Source organism: Orbicella franksi, chromosome 8 (assembly GCF_964199315.1).
Source record: "Orbicella franksi chromosome 8, jaOrbFran1.1, whole genome shotgun sequence".
Lineage (NCBI taxonomy): Eukaryota > Metazoa > Cnidaria > Anthozoa > Scleractinia > Merulinidae > Orbicella > Orbicella franksi.
This window is the reverse complement of record NC_138152.1, coordinates 15,185,902-15,191,971: the sequence shown is the minus strand read 5'-3', so window position 1 is coordinate 15,191,971 and position 6,070 is coordinate 15,185,902. Positions and strand designations below refer to the sequence as shown.

At 37.3% G+C, this 6,070-nt stretch overlaps 1 long non-coding RNA gene across 1 annotated transcript; it reads left to right on the top strand.

The window, feature by feature from the left end:
* The first annotated feature begins 2,773 nt into the window (after window positions 1–2,773).
* Window positions 2,774–5,822, top strand: LOC145494872 (uncharacterized). The gene is made up of 3 exons (XR_014050329.1): window positions 2,774–3,669; window positions 4,706–4,831; window positions 5,155–5,822. It is a non-coding gene; the product is annotated as an uncharacterized LOC145494872 (long non-coding RNA).
* The last annotated feature ends 248 nt before the right edge of the window (window positions 5,823–6,070 follow it).

Below are 6,070 nucleotides of genomic sequence, written 5' to 3'. Positions count from 1 at the left end.
AAAGTAGCTTCTTCTAAGAAACATACCTAATTCAAGACTAGAGTGCAAAAACCCTATCCAGTTTGAGACAAAAAGGACCAAAATCGATACTCTACTTCTGACTAAAATGTCTTTAAAAAAAAACATGTCCCTCTGACGCTGGACATACCTATATAGCCGATGTAAGGGAGCACCCCCCCCCCTCCCCTAGGGCAGAGTCAAAGTGAAGTTTCACAAGCAAATACATTTCGAAGCGCGTTGACTGTAATAACTGATACATGTGTAGACAACTTAAATTAATTAGCCCTTGCTCTTTTACAATAGGTTAAGTACTAACAGGAGCCATAATCGGGGACGGAGACCTTAAGCCTTGGGATCCGCGCGCACCTACGATATGGGACAGTTTTTCTATTTTTAGAACAAATTGCCCCATCCTGTCGTCATATATCCGCGCGGATCCACGCACGTGTCGGGGCTTCTCGCGTGGATGTTGTCACGTTGCGTGATCAAATGGTGAGAGTTGCGAGGTTCTCTTGCAGATTTTTCAAAGCGATGGCAGGGAATAAGGCAGGGAATAAGGCGGGGAATAAGGCAGGGAATAAGAACCAGGTCTCTTAAATGTATTTTTATGCTCTGAGCTAACGGAAAAGGTGGGTTTTTCGGGGTCGAAAACAAGACTTCAATCTCGCGCTGGGAATGAATAATAAGATCTACTCGCGCTAGTTGTAAGCTTACGCGTATATGCTCTTGCGTTTGTTTTGACTTAAGAATGTGATAATAGGTTTTTTTTTCCTGGGAAAACACTTCTGTAAAAACCTGGGAAACTCTCTTGCTGCGGGGATCAGTACCGGATCTGTTACAGGAAATTACCTTGAGAGACGTCAACAGCAGTCAGAACTTAGGTCCAACGATATCGTTTTAATCCAAGAACACAAGCAGAATACAACCGGAACATAACCGGAATGCAACCAGAATGTAACCAAAGAATCTTTTACAAGGCACGACTATTTAAGCCGAAAGCACAATTCTAAAGGATTACGTAAAGCTATTGAAAATTCTTAGCTAGACATTATCTAAGACATTTGAGAAAGCTCGATTGGCTATAACGGAATTCATCGTTTACAACATTAATAACTTTCAAAACAATACAGGTAGACAACAGTTTAACAAAAGACTATCGCAGGTAGCAATTACAGTTCAACGCTTATTAGCGGAGCTCCCGCGCGCCGAAGGCGCGCGAGCAGAGCCCCATACCTTAGAAATTTTGGTAAACCCATCAAGCCGAGAAAATTTGGTTATGACGTCACCGTACGAGCGAGCGAGCGAGCGAACGCCGTCCGTACAGACTCTGGGGGAGGGGGAGAGGAGCCTGGCGGTAGCGCAAACGGTGGAACCGAGGAATGCCATCTTTTTTTGGCGGGATTTTTAAAGAAAAGAAAACTCATTTCTATTTGCCATATCAACAAATAATAGCGGAGGTTGATCTAACGTTTTTAAGATGGGGTTGCACTGAAGCATAAAACAGAAACGGAATGCAAGAAATTACAGGCAAAGAAGTAGCAAAGAAGTAGCGAAGAAGATCGTGAAAGAGAGCGGGCCAGCGCTGGGGAAGGAGGTGAAACAGTACTGAACACTGCCGTTAATTATAGCGAGTCAAGGACTAGAGAAAGGGGATGAAATAATACGGAACAATGCCGTGAAGCAAAGGTAACGAGGACTATAGAAAGGAGACGAAATACCCGACGACTGTAGAACCGCTCAATTAATTCGCGCGTCGAGATGCTGTGCAGCCGAGCAAGAAAAGTCACATGATTAAAATCAGGTGACGAACTAGAGAACTGTGTGTTTAGTGTAAAACAGAAAACACAGCGGAAAAAAGTGGTTGATTCGTTGATCTATCGAAAAGATTAGATCAGTTCCGTTCAGTCTTCACAACTTTTGCAGCAAGTTTCTGCCTGGAAGATTTGCACTGGCCGAAGTGAATTGCCAACTTGAGGTCAGCGACGTTTGTTGTGGCGTTTGCTATGGAAATTATGAAGTTGCCTTGGCGAGATAAGCTTATTTTCAGTAGGAATCCTTTTTTAAAGTCTTCCTTATTTGAAGCCATGCTGTGAGGCATTTTGTAAATTACATAGGTTTAATTTCGCTCATAACAATAACACTTGAGTGGTTTTGTGGGATCGAGGTTGTAAGTTGCATATTGTAAACAAATCAAGTTTTGTCTCGAGTTTCGTCGTCACGTTTAAAAAAAAAAATCTGTATTTGTAAACACTACCGGGCGAGTTTTGAAGTTTTCTCTGTGTTAATTGGCACAACCGCTTCCTAGACTACAAAAATTTCAACAACAAACCATTTTAAGCCGAAGCGAACAGGATTTGCAAAATTTACTTTTGACGTACCTATGTGAATATTTACATCTTGTGATTACAAAGTATTTCCTCGTTTTGTTAGTTCAATTTATTCGGTTTGACGAAATGCTTGGGAGGAATTTCCAGGTTAATTTGGTTGAAGACTGGTAAAGCTACCGCCGATAAAATGACTGCAAAGCTAAATTTAGCCGTCGGCAAAAATACACACTGTGATATTCAAATCTATGCTTAGGCGTGAATAATTGTTAAACTTTAACACTGCAAGCTTAAACGAATTTTCTTCATCCTTTCTTTCATTCAGTCATCCTTCATTGAGAAGGGATTTGCTGTTTGATACTCAGCTGTAATGATATGCATATTGTGTTTATAATGTAGATTTCCTCGTTTTATTTTGTTGTTGTCCTGAGTTAGTTCGGTTTGGTGAAATGCTTGTAGTCGAAATGTCGAGTAGACGATTATGCATGTAAACCCTGTCGGCGAGTAAAGCTCTACTTCGATTTTGATTTGCTATTTCATTTTATTAGTGCCACTGTTTTTGGTTGGGGGTACATGGCCCCTATTTTCCTAATGAGATGTTATTCCCTAGTGTGGTATTTACACTTATGGAAATGTTCCATAACAGTGAGATAGTACTAATTAAAAAAAATGCTTAGAGCTGTGCTCGGTAACTTGAACAGTGAAAATGACATTTACATACGTAGAAAAAATTAAGGGCATAGAAGTCCATGCCCTGACCATTTCTCGGTAATAAAAATAACTTTTACTTATGTACATTCAAAATTTAGTTGGTGAGAGTGCATTCCTCGCTCCACTCTCTCTCTCTGCTCTCTTTTTCACACTAATTTTTTGATTGACTAACTTATTAACCGAATGTCACTGACTGTTTTCTTTGTTGTGCTTTACTTTTTTGCTCGTCGAAGAAAGTTAACGCTAAAATCTGACATTTGAATGCCTCCTTTGCTAAAGTTAGTCACCATTTAATTGTTATCACTCCCTGTGAATTCATAGAGAATTACCACCTAATGTGGAAGTCCTGTCTTCAAGTGTGGGAAAATGACACCGCAAAAAGTTACAAAAAAAGTTACAATGAAAGTAAAAAGAATTGTGAATGTCGATCATGACTTGGTGTACATTGTACATCATGTAAAGGTATGTGGTGAGTGCCAAAGGCATAACATTTCATGCATTTGCCTTTTCAGGACAAATTATATAACAGTGACATTTTAAAAGATGTGATCAGAAAAATAATGAGTATTGTCCAGGCAGTACCAGTTTATGGACGGCATATGCAGACAGTAAGAGGTGCTGTAAGCATTACCAGGTAATTAAGTTAGTTTTATGTTTATGACTTCTTGTACTTGGATTTTGTGTCATTTCGTCACAAGAATAGGTAATGAAAGATGCATTAGATGATGCAATTTATTTTCAAAGGCAAACTTAAAAGTCTGCCTATGGTGGATACCGGTTGTGTGTTAAGTGAATGTAAAGCAAACACACTGTTAAAGATGTACGTGCATGTTAATATTGAATAATCTGAAATTTCAGCGAGTTTGAAAATATATTATATCTATGACAGTTCTGAGGTGAGGGCTGTTACATGTACATGTAAATGGCTCATGCTCAATTTTTCACTTGTTATGATTTAGCTGCCAATATGTTCTGTAAATTAATTTTAATAGTCATCTGTTGGTGTGCAACGATATACACCAATATATAACCAAATATTGTACAGTGTAAATTAATTAACCAAATTATGCTGTTTTCAGTTGACCAACGCTACTACATGTACATTGTAATGTGATGTTGAAGCGCACAAATTTAACTGTTATGAACTTGTCAAATGTATGAACTGGCCAGCCAGTCTAGATTACGAAACTTTCTGAAAGTTGGCCTTACCAGGTAAGATATTTCTTAAAGCATATTTTGTAATTAATGATTTCTCAGACATTGCATGTGAATATCTTCTGGAACTGCCCACTCAGATTAAGTCAGTAAGAACATCAGTATTTATCCTGACAAAGTCTGATTTTCAGTTATATGTACAACCAAACAGCCTGGATGGCCCTTTGATTGGGACTACATGCACATTGTTGTACTGCAATGTTCCAGTTTCTTGTTTAAAGCAAATTGCATGTGCGCTCAAAAGCAAGTCGCCAAGTTCATAACAGTTATATATGTTTGCTTTGCATCTCAGGACAGAGCCTGCCACTGTGAAAGTTTTGGTGCCATCCCCCTAGCATTTGATTCACTACTGTAGACACTCAGTAAACAACTAGTAATGAAGGACACTGTATATCAATGAAAGGAATGTCATCTGTTGGTTATAAATTATAATTGATATGTCTTTGTATGTTCAGTGGTGTTCAAGTAGCAGCGATATACAGTATGATTACATCCCTGTTCCTGTCAGTCAATATATGAACAGTGTACACATGGGCAACCTGGATTAAAACAGCAAAGATTTTCAAAGCAACCATGGCCAGGTGAGATATTTCTAAAGACATATAAATTGAAGGTCCTTATGATTGCTTATAGGGATTGATTTTTATTGTAAACAATATTTTACTGAGTGTATTTTTCTTGTGTACTAATTGTTATAGAACACAGAGACCGCTGTCATAACAGAGATATTAATGTGTGAAAAGTTCCATTAAAAAATGCACTGGGAGCAAATTAAATCATCATAGATGTAGCTTCTGAGAGATCCCCAATATTAATGGAATATACATTGTACATACATGTAAAAGAGTTCAATAATTTATTACTTAAGATTGTAATGCTTTGTTTGGTTTCTCTATATTCACAGACAACTTGATGCCATAATAATTTCTGCACAAAGTTCATTGAACAAACTGACTTGGAAGTTGAGTTCTGCAACCCATACTGTGTGTAGTAATATCATACAGCTGTAGCTGCAACATTGTGACAGATAAACTGTATTACATTATTAAGAAACACCTATGATACATGTATTAACTAATTATTTAAAGTGTCTGTTAAATTAATCAGTTTTTCTTGGAGACAATTTACTCATCATGTCATGGTTTATTCAAATAATTGCTTTTTTGGCTTAAAAATGATATTTATTGTGCTTGGTTTATGTTGCTCTTAAATCAATTTTGTGATAACTGGCATTGGGCATGGCATAAATTAATATTTTGCCAACACGAAATGGAGAACTGGGTCTTAAGCAAAGTTGCAGGATTAGTATTTTTGTAGAAAGAAAGAGTTGAGAAATTTGTGACATTCTACTGACAGCCTTGCCATTCGCAACGTTCAATAAGGTTAATTTGTTCCCTAGTGTTGTGCAAATAGTGTTCTCTAATTTATAAATTATTTCAATCAGTTGTTTAAATGACTGCCTTATAACCCCATCTCCAGCTTTGGTGCATGCAGGATATTGATGTATTGTTTATCCATTTTGCTATAAATTATCTTTAATTGATGTGTCAATCTAAACATATCTTTGATATGCTGACAAATGTACCTATGCCTCATAATCTTTGAGTGCGTTTGGTTGTGTAGTGCAGACAAAATACACGTACATAATATAACTTACTTATAGCTTACATGTACTTATAATTCTTGGTATAATTTAATCATTATGAGCAAAATTAATTAATGGAACCCAATAACAGCTCCTGTAGTCCACAATCTCATTCGAGAAAAAGAACAAATCACATTGGAATTGAATAGTAAAATTATTATCAGAAGCCTATGCA